Source organism: Herpailurus yagouaroundi, unplaced genomic scaffold (genome assembly GCF_014898765.1).
Source record: "Herpailurus yagouaroundi ecotype Mexico unplaced genomic scaffold, PumYag 530, whole genome shotgun sequence".
Taxonomy (NCBI): Eukaryota; Metazoa; Chordata; class Mammalia; order Carnivora; family Felidae; genus Herpailurus; species Herpailurus yagouaroundi.
Window position 1 is genome coordinate 6,871,622 of NW_024412747.1, and position 23,729 is coordinate 6,895,350.

General features: G+C 46.1%; 1 protein-coding gene across 6 annotated transcripts in view; it reads left to right on the top strand.

The window, feature by feature from the left end:
* The first annotated feature begins 47 nt into the window (after positions 1-47).
* Positions 48-23,729, top strand: part of SIPA1L2 (signal induced proliferation associated 1 like 2) — a 225,605-nt gene continuing 201,923 nt past the window's right edge. For 4 of the 6 annotated variants that reach the window (XM_040464904.1, XM_040464907.1, XM_040464908.1 and 1 more), the window contains exon 1: positions 49-131. The gene's annotated coding sequence lies outside the window, so the exon portion shown is untranslated. Of the gene's footprint in view, positions 132-449; positions 972-23,729 lie in introns of those variants that run through there. The other 2 variants (XM_040464906.1, XM_040464905.1) reach the window with 2 other exon arrangements.

Consider the following 23,729-nt stretch of genomic DNA (forward strand, 5'->3'; position numbering starts at 1 on the left):
GGAGCCCGGCGCTGGCAGAGTCCGGGCCGATGGGCAGCCCCGGGCAGCGGCGGGCGGCGAGGCGGCGGCCCCGGTACGCGCCGCCGCGCGCTCGTGGGCTGTAGCAGGTCCCGGCGGACTGCGTCTCCGAGGTGCGTTTCGGGCGAGCGGACGGGGAGCGAGGCGGGATCCGCTCGGGAGCCTTCGGGTGGTGTCTGGGCACGGCCTCCGCGAGGACTGTCCCGGGGTGCAGGGGCTGCCCCGGGAGCGCTTCGGGGGCTGATGGCCGGGCCGGGGGCAGGGCAGGGGCGCGGGGCGGGGGGTCCGGCTGGCAGACGCGCCCGCGCTTCCGAGCCCCGGGTGGAAGAGGAGCCGCCGCCGCTCGTTCTCTCAAAGTTATCGATCGGCAGAAAGGTTATTCCCGTCTTGGTGACACGAGCACTAATGAGGACCTCCTCTGGGTGCGCAGCAACTCCTCTGTGACTAACCCAAGAGCGAAGATGAAAGGCTGCGGGACGCTGTGCACCGGCGCGCCGGGCGGGGTTACTTGCTGAACTTGCTGCGGGGTGTCTTCCCCCGGGAAGGTGTGCGCCCCCGGCGCGCGCTCTCGCCGGCGCCCCGCTCCCTCTTTTGTAAGATCCCGAGGCGCGGCGAGCGCCCTTCTAACTCGGCGCGACCACCCTTTGGGGTCCCGACCGCTCTGCCACCTCTCCGGTCTCCGTGCCTCGCTCCATCCTCCGCTCCCGGGCCTTGTCGGGTCCCCCCATATTATTAAAGCTAGTTTGACCACGTCCTGGGAGTATCCCCACGAGCGCCTATAGATTAATTTTCAACCGTGCCACAAACCCAAAGAATCAATTTCAGTTCATCATCTGCAAGCGAGAGCCGATGCTTCTGGGGAAGAGAAAACAACTTGGCATTACCCCTCTGGGAGATATTTGTCATCATTAACCTGCTTCAGTTAAATTAATTCAGCCCAAGATGACTCCAGCGTGAGTATTGGAAAAATCAAGTGCATTGGTCACGGAATTGTGGTCACCAAAACATGATTTTGGTCAAAATGAAATTGTACATGTTTTGGATTTTGTTTAGCTTAGGAGTTGGTTTTCATGATGATGGCCCCCCCCCTTTTTTTTTTAAACAAAGAATCTTGACGATTCTCATAGGTTTGCTCTCAGTAAGTTCAAAATAGTCACTAAGATTTTTCTTTTCTTTGCCTCTTTTGTCTGCAGCTTTCATTTCTAAATGTTAACACTAGATGGCTTTCTTATGACGGGCATTTGTAAACTGCGCTTTTGAGTTGCCTATCTGCAATCCAGGTTGCAATTTTTTCCAGTTTTGCAATTAGTGATGGGAGGGGGGAAAAATCTCCAGAACTGTTGCTTTCTTTGTAATATACTACTTCTGTATAAAACAAACGTTTATCTCCACTTCAAAAAGCGTCATTATTTCTGGCATTCTTAAAGATGAATTTCAAGAGACAACTTGGTCACCATTTTTAGTCACAAATTTAAGGATGTCTGTTTTCATGTTTTTGTTTGAGGAATATATTCGAGGACTGGATTTAGACCATATTTTCACTTTTTTTAACTTAGGAATTCACTGCTTGATTCAGAGAGGTATAAAACAACATCATTCGTGAGAAAGTGCAGTCTTCAATCTTGAGTTTTGTGTACAAAATCATTGATTCTTCCTAAGGTTTCAGTGATGCGTGTAGTTGGAAGTATATATATGCATGATTCATACCAAGAATTTGGTAGAGACGTCTTTCTGTCTTTCTCCCGGTTGACACTTGGTTTTTCATTTCCAAGCACAACCCCTTTTTATGAGAATTACTGTAGCCAGCAGGTAATCAGCAACAGCAGGTTCTCAGTTATACATTTTAAGTACTTTTTTTCCTAGACCAAAACCGTGGCAGCCTGTCCAAATCTTGCCTCGGTAGGCATACTTGTTCATAAGCTGGAGAAATATCTTGGACTTATTTTATAGCTGCCATTTATTGTGTGTCTTGCCCAGCTTAAAATATGACATGTTGAATTTGTTTGTTCTAAATTGGAGCGCATTCATAAATAGCTGAAGAAAAAAAAAAGAAAACTCTAGCAAACATCTGGGAAGTAGGAAATGGAATCAGAAACAGCTTTTATCAGTACCCACATGCTACCTATAGATGGGGTGAAATGAACTTGGGTAAGAAGCAGTATAAGCATTTGGTCTGGAAAATAAGAGAAAATAACATACGTTGCAGGTATGGAGGTAGAGCTTCTGGCTTTGGGGTAGGGGCTGCAGATTTTCCCCAGCTGATTTAAATGTATATTTTTCATCAGATGCTTGTGTTTTTAAATCTTTGCCTTTTTCCAAGAGCTTTCATTTTATGGAATGTGATGGGAATTATCAGAGCATCGTGATTTGGCTTTTATGAGGTTTATTGTAGTTAAAGCTGTGTACTGTGGGCTTGTAAGTTGCCCCCCCCCCCCCCCCGCCTTGAGACTGGAATGGCATTTTAAAGGGTTCCTCGATACCTGAGCTTAGTAAACACCTGTCCACCTTGGGGATCTTTTTACCTGAGGCAGAGGAGGGAATAGTGGGTTATTCATTTTGAAAATCTGTCTGTTCTTGAACGTGAGGAAATATTCACTAACCTTGAAAGGGCAACTGTCTGGTAATTGAAACTGGTTTAAAAGTATTGGGTTTGGTCATGAAAACTAGTTTAAAGTCTTTGCATTTATGGTCTGCTTGTCCTGGTGGTTTAGGATTACTTATCTTTTCAAAGATGCGCTGAACTTGAAGAAAATTTAGACTGTTACTATTAACTGAAAAGCAAAGCAGTTTTTTTTTTTTCCTGTTTTGAACTTGAGTGAGATACAATGTACAGTTCTGAAGAATGCAGGGAACCGTGTTCCAGATTTTTCTGCATCCATTATTGTACCTAATTCCCTTGCAGGGTGATAGACTAGGGAGAGCTTTAGGCGGGAGGAACAGGAACCTCTACTTTCCTCCTTCTATTGCCTGTCACAAATGAGTTTGGATAAAGTATTTCCATGATCCCTTTCAGCAGCAATATTTTAGATTTCTTGAACATTTAAAACAAAGGTATTCGCGTAATGCAGAGGACTCACTGTGACAGTTCATCGTTTTCATGATTGTGTCTGCGTTCATTGCCTTACGGTGTGTTTGTATGCGAACATTCCTGAGAGTTCTAGCTACTTGGTTTACCTTGGAATCAGTGAGGCAGAAATCGCTTTTCTGTTCCAGTCACATGTCACCGTGACCCCTTTGAAGGAGAGATAACAGTATAATAGGACTTTAAATGCTTCTTAACTTCAGAGATAAATGATTTCAATCCTTTCTGGACTTGATTCATAAACTTTGGTTCCCAAGAGTGGTTGGAGAGAGCCAGATCTGACCCACAGGAGAGGTTCTGTTTCTTGAGAGGTTTCATATTTAGCGTAACCCAGTTCCATGATATTCCCCCCCGCCTACCCCCCCAGTATGCGGTATTGCTACACGAACATACTGAAAATTAACAGCATCAGTTCCTATCTACTTTCGATGCATTTCATCAAGGTGTATTTGTACCCCACTCCTCACCCCACCCCACCCCCCAAAAGGAAGAAAGAGTATGCATGCCTTCAGACAGGAAAGTTCTTCCCCTCCAGAGAAGACATTTGTTAAAATTATCCCACATGAGGGGCGCCTGGGTGGCTCAGTCGGTTGAGCGTCCCCACTTCGGCTCGGGTCATGATCTCACGGTTCACGGGTTCGAGCCCCGCGTCAGGCCCGACAGCGCAGAGCCTGGAGCCCGCTTCTGATTCTGTGTCTCCCTCTCTCCGCCCCTCTCCCACTCACGCTCTGTCTCCCCCTTCTCAAAAATAAACATTAAAAAAAAATTTTTTTTTTTAATTATCCCACTTGTGCATATATACCCTCCCAGACATGGACACTTTTTCCTTTTGCACGGGCCAGTGAAAAGTTCACTGAGGACCAGTGTTTGGAAATCGCAGTCCAGCCCTTCTGTGATGCAGGGATCTCTTAATAATGCCCTACGAGTGGTCTTCCAGCAATACCTGAACATTGCCTGGAAGGGGTGGAGGGCTCCACCCTTCCGAGGTTTTTGACTACTAGACGAGTGTTTTTTTATTTTTTATTTTTAAAATTTTTTTCAACGTTTATTTATTTTTGAGACAGAGAGAGACAGAGCATGAACAGGGGAGGGGCAGAGAGAGAGGGAGACACAGAATCTGAAACAGGCTCCAGATCAGCACAGAGCCTGACGCGGGGCTCGAACTCATGGGCCGTGAGATCATGACCTGAGCCGAAGTCGGACGCTGGACCGACCGAGCCACCCAGGCGCCCCTAGACGAGTGTTTTTTACCCACAGCACTGAAATCGAACTCCTGTTTATTTGCATTCTACTCCCTTGGTGGCCCTTGGAACAGATCTTTCTAGAGAGGTATTTCAGTTATTCACTGAGCACCACCTGTCACACTCGGACCCCGAACTGAAGGCTTCCCACTCAGCTTGACCTGGGCAGAGTAGGAGTACCCTTCCCTCAGCCTGCGTGTCCCACTCGCACTGATAGAGTCCAGGCCTGCGTTCAGTTTTTTTTTTTTTTTTTTTGGTGGCCACGTTACCCAGACTCAGTGAGTTTCCTGTTCACTAAAACCCCCGAGTCGTTAATCACATACTGCCACTAGCCATGGTTGGCCTTCCTGTACTAACGTCGCTGCAAGACCCACATCTATGGTGCTTCATTTTCCTTTATTTTAGCTGGTTCTACCCTGGGTGCTTCTTGGGAGTTTGATTCTGTTGGTTAGCACCTTTGCCTGCCCTCCCAAAGGAAGGCTGCTTGCTTAGAACATCAGACTGTTTTTTTTTTGTTTGTTTTGTTTTGTTTTTATCTCTACCTAAGTCGGGGATGAAATTGTCAAACTGGCTCAGCCATGAATAGTGGCTCTGGAAGCTTCTAGGTTTACAAGGAATCACTCTCGGTTATCGTTAAGTCCTAACGCACCTAATTTCTTACCAGCTGGCTCCGATCTCTCTGCCTTTTCCAGACATCCTGAAAGAGGGTGTCAAGCCTCCTTGGCTACTTCTGCTGACCAGGTTATTCTAAGACAGAAATGAGTTCAATTGTAGTGTGTCCCTGGTAATTAGAACCGTGCTCTGCATGGTTGGTGATTAAGAAATATTTTAATGACTGACTGACTGAATGACTTAGAAAATAGGGCCCCACTGTGACCTGTGACCTCTGGAGGTCTTAGGCACCGAAAAGCCTGTGGGAAAAATCGGAATGTTGTTGGACTTTCTGAACTTATTTTGGAGCTGGGTATTATTTTATTTTGTGTTACTTTCGGGTAGTGGGTAAGAGAACCGTGAGCTTTCCCATTTTCTCGGCATTTTAATACTCCTCCCTTCCTGTTTCCCGAACATACGTTTAGTCCGAAGGGGCTTGTTCAGCTCTGCCCGTGGGATTACTCCATATTTTTCACTTTCGCATATTTGCTAAATCTGGAAGAAGCTCCTCGTTGGTCGAGCTGTTCGAGCAATCCGAGTTGCCCGAGCAGGCTGTTGGGTTGTGCATTCAGTTACTCATCAGTAGAAAAAATCTAGGTAGAGAGCCAATGTTAAAAATTGTTCCTGTGGAAAGCAAGAACTCTTGGATAAGTAAAAAAATTATGTATGCTGGGATGAACTATTTGTGGATACTCAAAAAAGCATTTCTGATGGCAGTGCTTGGGGCGTAGTGGCCTGTATAGTCAGATGATGGCTTTCCGTCTTCCAGGGGGCTCCATAATGCATTTGGTTCCTGGTTGGACAGTGGGTGTTCACGTGGCTCAGGAATAGCTCTGGGATACAGTCTTCTTTGTACTGAAGTTTCTAATAAGTAATTTTAGGAATCACAGTTTTAATTATTCATAAAGGACAAAAGCTTTCATTTGAGTGTTTAATACCTTAATCCAAGGAACAGTGATTTCTTTGTAGTGGGGTTTCTAAATGTTTTTCAGCGTGCATACCCCTTCCGTACAAAATCACCATCTCAATAAATGTGTGTGTATGCCTGTGCAAATATATGTGTCTGTGTCTGTGTGTTTGTGCCTATGTGTATATACACTTGCATGCATGTAAATTTATCATGCTAAGATACAGACGTTATAAAACACAGAAATGCACATTTGAAGAAGGGTGGCATTGAAAATAAATAGAAATGGAGTATTTCCTTTTGCACCTTAAGGGCTGTCTTGTTACCCTTTGAAATGTGTGGCCCCCAGTCTGGAGACCCGTGTTCTGTCCACCACTCTCTTCAGCTTAGAGTTCATGACTGTTTGGAAGCAGTTTCTCAGGGGCCTGTCAGCATCCTGTGAGGGAACTTTAAGACAGACGCTATCCTTACCAGGCCCTCTGTTTACTATGTTTGTTCCTTTTCTGAGAACTTTTTTTTTTTTTTTAAACTTTGGCCTGTTCTCTTCCAGAATTGCTGTGGGTTCTTTAGGGGTTTAATTTGGGTAGGGAGTAGATACCGTCCTGGGGGCTACTGTTCTTTCTGGAACGTTTCTGGTTGAACTCAGCTGTTGAGGAGGCACCATACTGTCACACACAGCCCCCACCAGGCCCACAGTCAGGAGAGAAGGACGTAAGTAATCATTTTCTCGTCCAGAAACTTCTGAAGCGTAAAAACAAATTTGGAAGTACAGTATAGTTCGGCTCGTGTATCATTGGCTACCGTGCTAGCACATGTCAGCCCCTGCTGCGAGGGAGTTAAGGGAGCCCAGCCACCTGGCCTCTCCAGAGCCTTGGTGCTGCAGCTACCCAGCTAAACTAGCACCTCCCCCCTCACTCTCCCTCTTGTGCACTCTCCGCTCCCCTGTTGTCTGCTGGATCTTAATCCGCAGCACTCAGCATTGCCTGACATGAAGAGTGTATGTATGTGTATATTGTTTTTAAATGGGCTCCACAGGCAACGCAGGACCTGATCTCACGACCCTGAGATCAAGAGTCACCCGATCTACTGACTGAGCCAGCCCCCCAGCCTCAGCGTTGTATTTTAATTTTTTTTAACGTTTATTTATTTTTGCGAGACAAGAGAGAGACCGAGCACGAGCGGGGGAAGGGCAGAGGGAGAGGGAGACACAGAGTCTGAAGCAGGTTCTGGGCTCTGAGCTGTCGGCACAGGGCCCGACGCGGGGCTCGAACCCACGAACCGCGAGATCATGACCTGAGCTAAAGTCGGACACTTAACCGACTGAGCCACCCAGGCGCCCCCTCACTATTGTATTTTAATTTTTGTATGTTTATCTTCCATCTCACCTCAATAGAACATAAGAGCCGCAGGGGAGGGGCATTTCTGGTTTATTACTGTTACTGCCTGCACTTCCCTGGGTTTTACCACATAATAGGCTCTTAGCAAACGAATATTTGTTAAAGGAATGATGGGGAGCCAGGGGTTTAAACATGAAGGGATTGTATATCTTGGCTTTTATTGAATTAAGTAAGTACTGCTCCCTGAAAGTGTGGTAGTGCTGCATCATTTCTTTTGGAAATGGTCTATCTAAACAAGCTTTTTATTTTATTTTTAAAAAAAAATTTTTTTTTCAACGTTTATTTATTTTTGGGACAGAGAGAGACAGAGCATGAACGGGGGAGGGGCAGAGAGAGAGGGAGACTCAGAATCGGAAACAGGCTCCAGGCTCCGAGCCATCAGCCCAGAGCCTGACGCGGGGCTCGAACTCCCAGACCGCGAGATCATGACCTGGCTGAAGTCGGACGCCCAACGACTGCGCCCCAACAAGCTTTTTAAAAAAAAATTCATTTATTTTCAGAGAGAGAGAGAGAGAGAGAGAGACACACACACACACACACGGCACGAGTGGGGGAGGGGCAGAGAGGGGAAAAGAGAATCCCAAGCAGGCTCCATGCTGTCAGCGCCCAACCCCATAGGAGCCTTGAACTCACAACGGTGAGATCACGACCCAACAGGAATCCGAGAGTCGGACGCTAAACCGACTGAGCCACCCAGGCACCCCTCAACAGCCTTTTATACTTCCCATTTTAAATCATTTCCATCTGAAATGACCTGCGATTGAACTTGGACACCAAGCTAGTGAAAGGGGAGTAGTAAGTAGTTCCTGAGGAGAGTGAGAGCAGAGGCCCAGCTGTTCCTTTAGGACGTTTATAGCCCTGCTCCAGGGCTGTGATTCTGGGGACGCAGGACACCCTGGGGGTTGTCCTTCTGTTCTTGAGAGCATGTGGTCTGCACCCATCCCAGGTTTCAGAGTCTCCAGACTGACAAGGGCACAGCCCTGATGGAATCCGGTGAGGCTACAGGTCACTTAAAAACCCTGGTGTGGGCTCCTCCGTAAACATACCTGAAAAGAAATGATTGCTGAATTGTGCCGTTTCATCGGTAAAGTCTTTTGCCTGTCGGCCCATCAGCCATGGTAATTTCTAGAGGGAACAGTGATTTTTGAAAACTCATCACTAGAACATTGGACGCCTCTTGTTGACTTAGCACTTTGAGGATTGCAAAGTACATCAGAGAGATATTTATGCCTTAAAGATAGTCGGTGCTCAGGAAGTGTAGTTTTCATTTTACAGGTGAAAGTCTTTTATGTTCAATATCCTGATACCGTATTCGTTCCTACATTCCATGAACTCAGAAGGGTGTCATCCTAAGTCCTGTGTGTGTAAATTTCTCTATTAAGAGGTACTATGATGAGATTTGAGGCAGGACTGAGAGATTCATCTAAATAATAATAGAATCACCTCATTTACCAACCAAGCCTGCTTACTGGAGGGTCATGGGAAGCCTTTTGCTTGGAAAAATGCATCACTGTTCCTATTTAAAAACTTTTATGTGTTGGTAAGAGTGAGGGAGACTAATGTTTTTGACTTAACAAAATAGAGAATCAGGGGGAGGTATTCTTGAAAATAAATGTAAAAGACAGCCATTGTGCTGGAACTTTCATTGGTGTTCTCTCACATACTGAACCAGACCCTTGTAAGCTGATGGGATGATCCCCCCTTTCACTAACACAAAAACTAAGGTTTACAGAGAGAACACATGCTTTTCTGAGTCTTCTTAGTCTTAAAAAAAAATTTTTTTTTAAGGTTTATTTGCCTTTGAGAGAGAGAGAGAGAGACAAAGCACAAGCAACAGAGGAACAGAGAGAGAGGGAGACACAGAATCTGAAGCAGGCTCCAGGCTCTGAGCTGTCGGTGCACAACCCGACGCGGGGCTCGAACCCACGAACCACGAGATCATGACCTGAGCAGAAGTCGGACGCTTAACCGACTGAGCCACCCAGGTGTCCTTGAAGTCTTCTTAGTCTGAGACCTGAAACCCCGTCTCTCTGCTCCAGCTACAGGCCGCTTTCCTCTGTTCCCATCTGCTTTGTGAGGTGTGGTTGGTCTCCAGAGATCACGGAAGGAGTGAATGGAAGGAGGGAGTGAGTAGAGAAGGTGTGTGCACAGGAGAATGGTGGACTCCAGCCAGCTGTCCCTGAAAGGGGGAAATGGTGGCCCAGCGTTGGGCTGAGGAGTCTGGGTTTTAATAGCCGGTGGAGGGTCTCTTCTTCAGGAGAAATGCCATAATTCGCGGAGAGGTAGCCCTTCTGATCCAGTCTGGTTACCTGTCCTTTGTTGGGAAGTGAGTGGGACAATTTCTCCGGCTCCCCGCCTCTTTGCCAGGGTTCAAAGAAGTATAAGGGGAAAACAGTTTTTGTTTTGCATTTATACTTTGCCAGATTTGCATAATCTGTGTTGAAGCCAGTGCAGTGTGAATCCCTAAATAAATTTCAGGCATTTAAATATTTAAAAGGATCCGTCCACAGTACTTTACTCACCCAAAGAATAAGTGCTTCCAACAAAGAAAATAACCCCCTTGCAGATGCAGCCCATACAGACTTTGTTCACCTTGTCACTGAATTATAAAACATTAATAGCAAAGCTAGAATTGGAACATTCGCCGACATGCCTGGCTGGCTCGCTTCCAAAATATTGTTTCCCTGGTTGGAGCATGCGGGACGGTTTGTTTAAAACTGGCAGCTGGCCAGGGAGCGGAGCTCTGACGCAATCACGGCGGTAACTACTTTGCTCCGACTGCTAATTTTAGGGCAGTTAAATCTGGGTGATGTCTGATGACTGCTGTCGCTGTGCGTCTGGTGGCGGGGAGCCTTCCAGATCCATCCTCCGGGCCCGGCACCGCGGTCCTCGGCTCCCTGCGCGATGGGCTGGCAGAGGCGATGCCGGGCTGGCACCGAATGTGAGCGGTGAGATGAGTTGGGGCAGGGCCCGCGCGGGGCTCCAGGGGACACCGCCTCTGATCTCACTGGTTTTCTGTGCCAGTCCCTCAACAGATCTGTATCCGAGGGCACCGGGCCGTGGGAGGTGTGGAGGACGGAGGCAAGTGTAAACAGAGGCTCTCGCCTTCCGCGGGCCCCCCCCCCCCACCCCGATGACAACACGCTCTGCTTCTCCCTGCCCTCCCCGCCGGCGCTGGCTGGCTCAGCACCCAGCCGCTTCTGCCTTCTCCTTTTCTGGAAGAGGCAAAACTGAGGAGAAAGATGGGAATTTTTGGAGACCAGTTTGGAGCATCGTACAGAAGAGCAGAGTAGAGTTTTCTTGCTCTTGCAGGAGAGGGAGGTGGCGGGGAGGGGTTGCTTTGTGGCCATCCCGACCTCACTTCGCTTCCTGGACAGCGAGCGTAACCCAGTTTCAAAACAAGGATCCCCAAGTCTTCCATAAACGCTGGCATTCTGAGGTTGCCCAGTTAGCGGGAGGCGTCCTGGGGTGTGACACCCATGGGGGCAGGGGCCACTTACCTCGTTCCCTCCTGGGCTCCGGGTGAGCGTCCGGCACCATCAGAGAATTAATGGACCCGTAGCATTTCCGGCCTCAGAGGGCCCTTCTGGTCGTCTTCGAATCAAACTTCCTCATTCGGAAACTTTCCAAATTCGGAAATTTAAGAGAAGGGTTTAACAGCCGGGCCCCCGTCGTGGAAGAGAATGGGCTGGCTTACTGGGTGAGACCCTGGGATAGCCGGGCTCTGTGGCTTGAAGGCCCCGTGGGCTGCTGAGCATATAGCGGGTTGCCTAGTCGAGAGAACATTCCAGAAGAAGGCAGGAGCCAAGTTATGCTTTGGCAAACGGTTAGGATTTGAATTTTCCACGAGGGGCCCTTAGACACAAGGACACTCCGGGCTCTGTAGAGACCGGCCAACGCAAGTAAACCCATCTCACTTAGTTGTTCATTTGAACCCAGTGTTGTCTACAACAACTCCCTCTGCCTGAAACAAAACTCACCTCCTTGCCTGGTTTAGGTTTTGCAACCCCGAAAACGGATTTCGTTATAAAAGCGACCTCAAGGAGAAGTGACGGACCGTGTTTTTGACATGGTGGTTAACTCACTCGTCTGTCACGTGAGGTAGTCAATCTGATCTCCCCCCCATTGTAATTTGTTAAAAGTTATGTCACACACCTGAAGGAAAAAATATCGAAAGTAAATGATGAGCTTTATTTATTGTTTTTAACATCGAGGTATATAGATGACATCATATTAGTTTCAGGTGTATCACATGACAGTTGGCATTTCTGTGTGCTGTGAAATGATCACAGTAAGTCCGTTCACAATTTTTTTTTCTGGGGATGACACCTTGTAAGATCTGTCTTCGCAACTTTGAAGCCCTTTAACTGTCCCGTATTATTCACTATAACACCACACTGTACATTACATCCTCGGAACTTATGTATTTTATGACTGGGAGTTTGTGCCTTTTGACCATGACGTTTTGGTGTGAAATTATTGAATCTGTTTCAGTTGTTTGTCTAGAAAATACACACACCAGTATTACAGTTGTAATCCAAGGTCACATGTTTTAAGACTTTAGGAATTTGTAACTTTTGGTGATTGGTTGACCAGAGTGACTTATTTGAAAAATTATTCTGGGTAATCAAACTTTTATTTTTTTAAGTTTCAGTTATTTACTTACTTGTATATTTATTTTGAGAGAGAGAATGAGTGGAGGACGGGGCAGAGAGAGAGAAGGAGAGAGAGAATCCCAAGCAGTCTCCACGCTCTCAGCGCAGAGCCCGACGTGAGTCTCGATCCCAGGAACCGTGAGATCATGACCTGAGCTGAAATCAAGAGTCAGGATGCTGGGGCACCTGGGTGGCTCAGTTGGTTAAGCATCCGGCTTTGGCTCTGGTCACGATCTCACGGTTCGTGAGTTCGAGCCCCGTGTCGGGCTCTGTGCTGACAGCTCGGAGCCTGGAGCCTGCTTCGGATTCTGTGTCTCTCTCTGCCCCTCCCCCAGTCACTCTCTGTGTCTCTCTTTCAAAAATAAATAAACATTGAAAAAAAGAAAAAAGGATGCTTAACCGACTGAACCACCCAGGCACCTCATGAGTAATCAGACTTGTAAACCGAGGCAGCAGGGCTTGGGAAGCATGGCCGCGGGCCGAGCATTTACCCTGTGGAGCACTGGTTCCCCGCCGGCCGGGGTCTCTCTGCTGTGTTGAGTTACCATCCATGCCCTCTTTTCCGTAGCTCTCTGTCACTTTTAAGTGCCATGAAGTAGTAGAAAGTGCCAGCTAAGATTTGCATTCCCCTGTAAACTCTAAAACAAGAGATCTCAACATCATCACCGTAGACTTCCCCTCAGGTTTTTTATCACATGGATTTTTATTTATTTTTTTATTTTTTAATTTTTTTTTAACGTTTATTTATTTTTAAGACAGAGACAGAGCATGAACAGGGGAGGGTCAGAGAGAGAGGGAGACACAGAATCTGAAACAGGCTCCAGGCTCCGAGCTGTCAGCACAGAGCCCGACGCGGGGCTCAAACTCATGGACCGCGAGATCGTGACCTGAGCCGAAGTCGGACGCTTAACCGACTGAGCCACCCAGGTGCCCCTATCACATGGATTTTTAGACACCCAGAGAAGTTGCAAGAATTCTGTAGTACGGTGGGCACCATATATCCACCACCTAGGTCGTGTAAAGTGTTGGCATTTTACTATATTTGCTGCACACATATCCATGCAGCAGTCCAGTTTTGGGGGATGCATTTGAAAATAACGGTACCCATCAGTACACTTTGCTACCCTGTTCTACTTTTTTCTCTTCGCCATAGATAAGTTTTGCCCGTGTTTGAACTTCATAGAAATGGAATCCTGCAGGATGCACTCTTTTGGGTTAAGGCTTCTTTCGCTCAGCATAATGTTTTCCTGATTGGCTATATGCTTTTAAATGCATCACCGTACCAGGCGGCCTTTCCCCTTGGTTTCGGGCTGTTTTCGAAGGTGGGATCGTCAAGGGATTTTAGGAGCAATTTCTTTCGGGTGTGTGTGTATTTTTCTTAAGCCTCATCTTCCCCTTTCCGAACAGGGATGTGATTTTTACACTTAATTTGGTCGTTTTCTCACTGGGTCTCTTCTTACCTCCCGCCCGTGCGTTCGGGGAGACCAGGCGCGCCTCTGGCCAGTTTGCAGACATTTGCCACCTGGTGGGCTCAGGCCGGTGCGAAGCTTTCAGCTGAGCCCTCTGCTTCTGAAGATTTAGATCGACACACGATCCCTTTACTTATTTATGTGTGCTACTTGGAAAATTTTAGGTAAAAGAAAATCCATCTATTTACTTTTGCAAAGTCTATGCTTGACCTTTGTGATTAACTTTTAAAAGATGAAGATTTTGTAAGGCATCTCTGAGGAATAATTTCTAGTTCCGTTGCAATAAATTATTAAAGCCGAAATGTCCCGACTTCAGTTTTCGGACACTAGATAGAGGAGACTAACCCACAAAACCTACAAAATGAAGAGATTTTTTAAATCAGCTGCCGTGAGTTGATACCAGTTAGTGAAATAAAGTGCTTAAAAACAAAATGCTACATTGCTAAATTTACTTTTTTAAAATTTTGGACAGTGAGCAAGCATGATGCGGGGAGGGGCAGAGAGAGAGAGAGAGAGAGAGAGAGAGAGAATCCCAAGCAGGCTCCACACTGTCAGCACAGAGCCTGATGTGGGGCTTGAACCCATGGACTGTGAGATCATGACCTGAACCGAAAGCAAGAGTCAGAGGCTTAACCGACTGAGCCACCCAGGCGCTCCCCCCCCGGGGCACCCAGGCGCGCCCCCCCCCCCCAAAATGCCAGAAATAAATTAACCGTGCCTTTTGCAGAAGGCCCACTATTACTGAAGCTCTGAGTTGCTAAACCTCTCTAGCTGGGCACAAACTAGTTAAGTTTTCGTCAGCAGGACTGGTGTATGTTCCGGTACGGTGACATTGGCCCTGCCTGTGGAGCAGTGGGCACGCACATGTCTTGCCTCGTTTGTCCGATACTTACCACGCTCCCTTTTGTGCCGGGCACAGTTCTAGGGAGGGAGTCCGGTTATGGTGGGGGGTGGGCAGACATGGGTGTTGTTCTAATGGCACTCACATTCTGGAAGTATAGTCGGTCTATTAATATTTCTCTCAGATTTTTTTTTTTTTTTTTTAATGGGAGGCAGTGCTCTCTTCAAGTGCGGTTTAGCTCTGGGTAGAGGCAGGTAACGTCTACTCGTAATGAGATTGCAGACAGAGTCTGTAACTCTGAAAGAAATGTTACTGGGGACATGGATTAGGAGATGTAATAAAGGACCTCGTCCCCTGTTTAAAATTCAGACTCATAATAGAAGGCTTAAGAGACACTCGATGAATGGAATAATGGGAATCATTTATTCTGGAGCCAGAGGGTTTCTTGGGAGCAGAAACCTTTTGAATGACTGCAGGGCCCTCCGGCTTATGGGCCATTCAGGAGCAGGTTCCACGGGAGTCCAAGGGCCAGCGCCCAGTCCGAGAAGAGCCGTGACGGGGTCCTGGGGCAGATGGCAGGGGAACAGCTGTGCATGCGATTCCCGCCCCCCTTCCCCCGATGAGCTGACGTCACATTGCTTTTGCCCCCAAAGAACGGCGCACTATGCCCCCAATGCCGGCACCTTGACAAACTCTTGAAGGGCCAGCCTGATGGGTCGAAGTGGCTGCTTTGGAGACCATGAGGAGCAGATCATGAGTCTGTCCGAGCTCAAGGTGGGCAAGGTCAGCGCACCTTGGGTGCCAAGGATGTGGAGGTGGGATGCGGCCGCCGTGCCTGGGCTCTGAGTTCTGTGTTCTCCAGGGTTATCCCGTGGCTTCCAAGCATGTGCAGAGTAATCCTGGGTATAGCAAACAAAATATTCCTTCCAGAGGGTCAGCTCGTAACACGCGGTCTGAACATGAGTTTATTTCCCTCGGAATGTTTGGGAGAAAAGACTTCCCTCCGCTCACTTGCTCTACGTTGAGGGACTGCCTCCAGCTTTGGATCTGAACTCTTTTCCTAGAGATTAGGAGTGTTCATGAGCCCGAAGGAAGGTCTGCAAAAGAGAGAGAACATAGAGATTCGGTTGTATTTGTCACTTCGCACTGATAAAATTAAAAAGTGGGGGAGGACTCCTGGTCGAAATAAACGACACTTGAAATTGTTTCAAGGATGGAAAGGCTGGATGGTTTTTATTTTTCACAGGAGCATCATGGCGTTTTGATCATTCATGGCCCCTCAATTGCTGCTGTCTGCTCAGGATATGTTACAGATGGGTTATGCTGATTTTGCTAATTTTTGCCAATAATTTAAGCATGGAAGGATTCGGGGAACCTCCCGAGCGATAAGAACACAGCTGCTGAGGATAACTTTGAGAGACGAGGAGTATGTGTTGAGCCTCTCACATGATTTGGGGGCAGTAGCCACAGCTAAGCAGCTGCAGATGGCGTGTTTTCAGCTTGCTCTGTGGCAGTTTTCTCCATCTTTTTGTTTGCAGCGAACAAAAGAGCAGCGCGGAACTGAATCGGCTAGATCAAGTGTGTATAAGTTCTACGGACGGTGTCTCTACTCCATCTTGACTGAAATATTGAACTTCTGCCTCAGGAAGGGAAAACCGACCCGGTGATTTACTGGTGTCTGATTAAACCCCATCTTCACATGCCTCTAGAATGTGTGTGCTTTGACTTTCCGTCAATGGGTAAACATTTACATTGGCCTTTGCCCTTAGAAATTCACTATTCTAGCAAAAAACCAATGAAACAATTTCTGCTTTCGCTGTCCCGTGAAGGGTTCTGCAGCATCTGGAAGGGAGGAGGGGCCTGGATTTCAGTATTAATTCCTTTAGTTTGCAGGAGAAAGGAAAGGCTTCTAGAGGAGGGCTTGTCAGGGGTCACGTCTTCATGGGGAGAAGGGGAGGAGATGCCAAAGAAATCACAAATATTCTAATAATCCTCCCGGAAGTGGCTTGTACACACCCCCTCCCACTGCTCTCTGTTATTGTTGGACTCCAAAGAAAGGCCTGCTGGACCTGCCTCTACTCCCCTGGGTGATTCTTTCTTGTGTTCAGAACCTTCTTGACTTCCTGTTGCTCTGATGCTGGGCATGTTCAGTGGGTTAAAAAAAGCATATGGCTCCTCAACGATCCTATTCTGTGCTCCCTAAATCCAGATGAACCAGTCCGACCTACATCAAGGCTTTTTTTTTTTTTTTTTTTTTTTTTTGCCACTATATCTTTTTTGTTCTTGAGTTGCATAACTTAATTGGAAGTTTCCAGAAGGCTGATCCTTCTCATCTTGTCTTTATAGTTAGTGTCTCTGTTTTGTTCCAGTTTTTTGTTGTTGTTGTTGTTGTTTTAATTGCCGAGTCATGGGAACACATTTTCACCCAGCACTAAGTGGAAATGTAGGCTTAACAGGCCCTGAAATGCAGTTTTTTGTAGGCGTGTCCCTGATTGCCTGTAGGCCCCTGCCTCCGACCCAAGGCTGCCGGGTCCTCCTAGAGCTCAGCCCTGGTCACAGGTTTTTCATCTTCGAATGTTTCGATTCCAAATAATTTTCAGAATCAGTGGAAGACAGTTCCGTGTCTGACACCTGGAGATATTCCCCTTGACTCCATAGTGAAAGTGAGAGATTGCTAGAGAAGACCTATAACTTTGCTTTCTACTTCTTTTTTTAAAATGTTTTATTTATTTTTTGAGACAGAGGGAGACAGTGCAAGCGGAGGAGGGGCGGAGAGAGAGGGAGACACAGAATCCAAAGCAGACTCCAAGCTCTGGGCTGTCAGCACAGAGCCTGATGCGGGGCTAGAACCCACGAACCATGAGATCATGACCTGAGCCCAAGTCAGATACTTACCTGGCTGAGCCACCCAGGCGCCCCTGCTTTTTACTTCTTGTATGGGACTTCTATAGCCATCAAGACTTTTTTTTTCTTCTTTACATGTGATATTTTTTCTTTAAATGTAGTATTAAAGGTCTTAGGCAAATATTAATATTTTCAGTAATACGTTTTGGAGGGGAGACATTGTGACTCCAGTGCTGCTGCTGACCATCCCACTCCTTCTGGTAGACAAGTCCAAGGTCGCAGAGCATCCACAGCCCTCTGTGCCTTGGGCCTATTGTTAGACCATATAGAATTTTTCAAAAAATGCATTCTTGAAATGTGAGTGAAGGTCGCTATGTGGACAGAGCTGATTCCCCACCGCACCCTCTTGCCCCACTGTATTGCCTTTATTCTGTTTCATTTTATATATTCACTTTGTTTTACTTTTATCAGGCACCTGCCCTGGCCTTCTGTTCAATTCAGAGTTAGGGAGAGAGATTGAAATGGTGCTTCCTCTCAGCCCCGAGAGGAATAAAACAATATTTTATTGTTTACCCAGATCTCTTAGTATAATTTCTCGGGTATTTCACGAAACAAAAACTGCAAAAATTAGCAAGGATGTTACCTCCCTTCCATCTTCGGTTACAATTACACGCATAACTTTGTTCTACAATCATAACCAAGTAACAGTTATCAGTAAAAGAGCAGTTCCTCATACTAAATGCTCATAACACATTTGTAACAAATACCACTGTATATCAGTGCAGTTGACCCTTGGACACCGTGGGGGTTGGGGGCGCTGACCCCCCACACAGTCGAAAATCTGCATGTAACTTTTAACTCCCCAGAACTTAACTACTAATAGCTTACTGTTGACCAGAAGCCTCACCGATGACGATTAACACTTACTTTGTATGTTATGTGCATCACATACGGTATTCCTACAGTAAAGCTGGAGAAAGAAAATGAAATTAAGAAAATCATTAAGGAAGAGAAAGTAGGTTTCCAGTACTGTACCGTATTGGAAGAAATCTGCATAGAAGTGGACCCACGCAGTTCGAATCTGTGCTGTTCAGTGGTCAACTATTTTTAGAGATTTTGATGTGATAAATGAGCTTGCCTGCTTCTTGCTTATTAATTTCTCTAATCAGGGACAGATTGATGATGTCTGTTTACAGGGGATTATATGTGTCTGGATAGTTTCTATGTTTTGTTTGAACCACACTCATTGTAGAGAGACCCTTTGACATGAAGTACTTTGATGGAAATGGAAGAAGAGATTTTAAAGTACATTTGGCAAATTCAGTTTATATAGCATTTTACGCTTTTATCTGAAAATCAACAAATGATGTATTTCCAACTTGATCTTTGATTTCTCATTGGGGGCCAGGTCAGAAAACTTATTCTGCAAAGTAGTAGACCATTTGTCTTTTGATGAACAAAAAGGATTTTGTGTACTTTTGTGTTATATTTGACAACATCATAATACTGTCCTGATCAGGATTAGTCACGTGACTTACGTGTTCAATAATTTTCGAACTGGTTTCCAGGAGGTTTGATGTGGGTGATTATCCTGACTTAGCTTTCAGAGAAACTAGATTAAAATTGTGGAATACAAACCATTAGAAAAGAAGTTCCTGTGTGTGTGTGTGTGTGTGTGTGTGTGTGTGTGAAAACAGCTGCCTCTTCTTTAAAGTTGGAGTGTGGATTAGTGTTAGATAATGTGTTTGATGTCATGAAGACTGATCTGTAGCGAGGAGGTAGCTACTAGTGGGTAGGGAAGTTCTTACAGAATTTATGAAAAAAATTGTTTTTTTAATGTTTATTTTTGAGAGAGACAGCGCATGAGCTGGGGAGGGGCATAGAGCGAGAGGGAGACACAGAATCTGAAGCAGGCTCCAGGCTCCGAGCTGTCAGCACAGAGCCCGATGTGGGGCTCCCAACTCACGACGTGTGAGATTGTGACCTGAACCGAAGTCAGACCCTTAACCGACTGAGCCACCCAGGCGCCCCTGTGTTTATTTGCCTTAAAAGAGAGAGTGTGTGCACGCACACACACACACACACACACACACACACACGCGTGAGTGGGGGAGGAGCAGAGAGAGAGAGGGAGAGAGAAAATCCCAAGCAGGCTCTACGCTCAGTGCGGAGCCCGACATGGGGCTCGATCCTACTATCATGAGATCATGACCTGAGCTGAAATCAAGGAGTTGTAAGCTTAACCAACTGAATCACCCAGGGGCTCCTATATATTTTTATTAAGAGGAGGACCCTGTACATGTAAATGGTTAAGGGCTGTGCTAAGGAGGAAGGGATCTACCGAGGAAGGGATGATACTGAAAATTGATCCCCTCATCCCCACGCCTGGGGATCCCAGCCTATGTTGTATTTTTGTTATTTCAAAGTCACTCGTACCTATGGCAGGTGGTCTGTCTTCTGCAGCAGGGTCCCCGGGTTCTCTGTCCGTTTCCCTCAAGAGGCGAAAGATGGATGGTGTACGGGTGGGAGGGAACATGACCCAGCAACCCTGCACCTGTGCCCGAACACTTTCAGTGAAGCAGCTCTTCCGAGGCCCCGGGTCAAAGATTAATGGAGAAGAAGCAAAGAAGGGACAGTGAAGTTTTCCTTAACCCTCTGTACTGCGAGCCCTGCTTCCCACGATTTCTAGGGTAAGCTCTGTGCAACCTTTAATAAAGAAGAGGCTAATAATTGGGTGGGGATACAGGGTGGGGAATTCACCCCAACAAAATAACCACAATTGGTGCAGAAGATTTATGTATAAGGATCCTCAAAGCAGTATTAGTTATGATGTGAAAAACTGGAAAAATACTGGCTGTAAAGCATTAAATTATGATTCTCCATATGATCACGTAATTTAAATCAATTAAATATCTTGTTTTATAGGGCCATTTAATCACGTGGGAAAATGTGCACAGAATATTAAGTGAAAACATTTTCTTGCTAAGCAGTATATATAATGGATCCCAGTTTTGCAGGAAAATTAAATATGCATATGCATTCTCAGAACAAGGATACATTAAAGAATTTACAGCGGTTATTACTTGTGGTTATGTGTAATTATCATTTTCTTTCCGCGTTTGTTTTCCAGTTTTTCTAAAATGAACATATTAATTTTGTGAGAGGAAAAAACATAGTATTAAAGTACTTGAATTCTATGACTCCATTATATGTATCCTTAAAAAAAAGTAGTTTGTTTCAATAAAGTTTCCTGGTTCAGTGTAGTGTGGATTTATTTTATTACATAATCTTCTTGATTTGTTCTTTGGAGTATAATTAAAAGAAGTATTTAAGGCCCAGAATTAGCAAATATTTATTAGATACTTACTACGTATTCTAAACCTACTTATCAGAAAGCACTTACAATCCGAGGTTAGTGTCATGTAGGCAGATCTCCTTTGAAAACTGTTACTTGGCTGATACTATATGTTGAGTTTAAGCACTATATATTTTTAACCTTTTGACTACCTTCTTTCATTTAAACTTGTTACATAGGAGAAAATACATGTATGTATACCATAAAGGCATTAAATCAACCTACTTTCAGGAGATTGATTTTTTACTATTAATAATACATTTTATTGGTAAGGCACTGAATGCGTTTATTTATTTATTTATTTATTTATAATTGTTTTTAATGTTTATTTATTTTTGAGGGAGAGAGAGACAGAGTGAGAGCGGGGAGGGACAGAGAGAGAGAGGGAGACACAGAATCCGAAGCAGGCTCCAGGCTCCGAGCTGTCGGCACAGAGCCCGACGCGGGCCTCGAACTCAAGAACTGTGAGATCATGACCTGAGCCGAAGTCGGATGCTTAACCGACTGAGCCACCCAGGTGCCCCGGCACTGAATGCTTTTATATACGTTATTTTGTTGAATCCTCATAGCTAGTATTCCTGGACAATGAGGACATCTTTCTTAGTGGGACTAAGAATTAAGTTAGAGACTTCGGCATTTACTCTCAAATTACTGTTGTCGCTCTTTGCTTATCTTTGAGAGCAGAGATACCTTGATTCGGATAACATCCATGTGTTTTTGGCAGTGTCATTGCCAGCCCTTTGATATTGTGCTTTTTGACATTTACATTAAAAATAAAAATTAGCTAATTTGTAAGTTATAAGGTCTCAAAAAGTAGTTCATTCTTCCTTCACGCTTGTTAATGCTTCTATTAAAATTCCGGAATGGCTTATTAAATTAAGTGCAGTGTCAAAGGCTAATTGTCTCTCCGTGAATTATCTACATGACTTATGAAAGCACGATTTAAGAATTATGTTTGAATAGCAAGTCTGAAGTCAGTTTTTAGTATCTATCGAATTGTAATGATCGTGGATGAAAAGTATTAATAGATGATGAAGTCCATGCCTGTGCTACAAAAGACGCCTCTAAAATCTATCCAGCGTTAATGTCCTTGAAATCGCTTGCCCTTCTTAGCATCACATGTCTGAGGCACAAATGGGTGGTCTGAATGTCTCACGCAGCACGGCCTGATGGATCAGAAAGCCGTGACAGCGTCTGTGGCGACAGCCAGCGTTCCGGTGGGGGTTCGGGCACTGTGGTGACCTAGGCTTTGACTGTGACTGAGCACTGCACTTCCTTGGGCAAGTGGTACCTCGATTTGCACAACTCAGAATGGGGATGTGAGGCCCGCTGTGGAAGATGGTTGTGAGCTCACGGAGGGCGCTCGTGCAAGTGCTTTGCCTGCTGCTGGCACGTGTAAGTGCTCGGCGGCTCCCAGTTGCTGTTCTTCGTGTGCGTTATTTGAGCATCGAGCACGTGCTACAGGAGCCCATGCCTGTGCTTACGCTCAGGGAGAGAAGACAGCTGGAAAAGAAAGGAATACGACTGCCTAGAGCAGCTGAGGGAGTTTTGAATGAATACAGCTATTTTTTTTAAAAGAACGCGAAGGAAATCAAGTTTTAAGCCGAGGGTTAATATTTCCTCTCACTAGTGATAATGAGAGTCGGAAACAAAGTTGATTTGAAAACAGTTGGTTTGGATTCTTGCAAAGGAGGTGCCCTCCATGCTGGACAACCTGCTGGGATCCTTTGAAGATAAGAGTCCGGGTGTGCTGGGTCTTTCTGCCTGCTGGACTCGGCCCCTGGGGTGGGATCAGCTCCATTTGTTTGAAAAAGTGCCACCAGCTGGTATTAAAGGAGATAGTTGCGGTGACAGGTAGGTGTAGGATGACAAAAGAGAGACTTTAAAAAAAAAATTTTTTTTTTTTAACATTTATTTATTTTTGAGAGACAGAGAGAGACAGAGCATGAGGAGGGGAGGGGCAGAGAGAGGAGGAGACACAGAATCCAAAACAGGCTCCAGGCTCCGAGCTGTCAGCACAGAGCCCGACGCGGGTCTCGGACTCACAAACCATAAGATCATGACCTGAGCCGAAGTCAGATGCTTAACTGACTGAGCCACCCAGGCGCCCCCAAAAGAGAGACTTTGTAAAGCAGACTGTGCACGTATCATGTCTGTTCCCATTAAACTTCCTGATCTTGACTTCGGAAGTTGAAAGGTGTTTATTTTTATTATTTTTATTTTTTTGCTAGATACCCTTTTACTTCGAACCTTCCTGATAGTTTCTGTTGGGGCCCAGAGAAAGAAATGACCTTGGTAAAGACTTGCAGCGGGTGTGGTCTTGTAGCTGGTGTCGGAGCAGGGCCTGAGTGCCCCATGTGTATCTTATCACTGAGCGAGAGGAGACTGCCCGGTTCTTGCTGTGCCCCCAGCACCCAGCAGTGCGCTCATCCCTCAGCACTCTGCGGTTCCTGGTCTTGTGAATCCTCCTGCTGGCCCCAGTCCCCGTCCTTTGTGACTTGCCCTCCTTGTGACCATGTCGAGTACTAACCCCCCTGCCCCCCTTCTCTCTCCCCTCCGCTTCTGTGCACCACTCTCTCGCATGCTGTCACTGCCTTTGGACATTTCTTCTCTGCCATGGCTGGCCTCTCCTTCCTGAATACCTTCGAGGTGTTGGGGTCCCTTCTGTTTGCTCTCGCTCTGGGTGATCCTACCTTCCTAAGTGGCTTGTTTCACTACCTCTGTGATGGTGACCTCCAAATCTTTACCTGTCTGACCTTTTTTCCACCCACCTTCTAGCCATCTTCTGGGTATTCTTTATTTTATTGTATGTTTTTGAGAGAGAAACACATAGCGCGAGCAGGGGAGGGGCAGAGAGAGAGGGAGCCACAGAACCTGAAACAGGCTCCAGACTCTGTGTTGTCAGCACAGTGCCTGACGCGGGGCTCCAACTCGTGAACCGTGAAACCGTCGACCTGAGCCGAAGTTGGACGCTTAACTGACTGAGCCACCCAAGCGCCCCTGGGTATTCCTGATACATTTCAAAGAAGTGAGTCCATTTTGGATCGATGATCTTCCCCCACAAATGTCTCTTACCCTCTTTTCCCGTTTGTACCAAGCTATCCCATGGACCTAGTCTGCGGGTTAGACAAAGCTTGGTGTCCTCCTTAACTCAGTCCTAATGCCACATCTGTCCACTTGTATGCCAGCATCTACTAGTTGTGCTTCAGAAATCTTTTTAAAAATAAATAATTAATTAATTTTGAGCGCGAGGGAGGGAGTGACGGGGG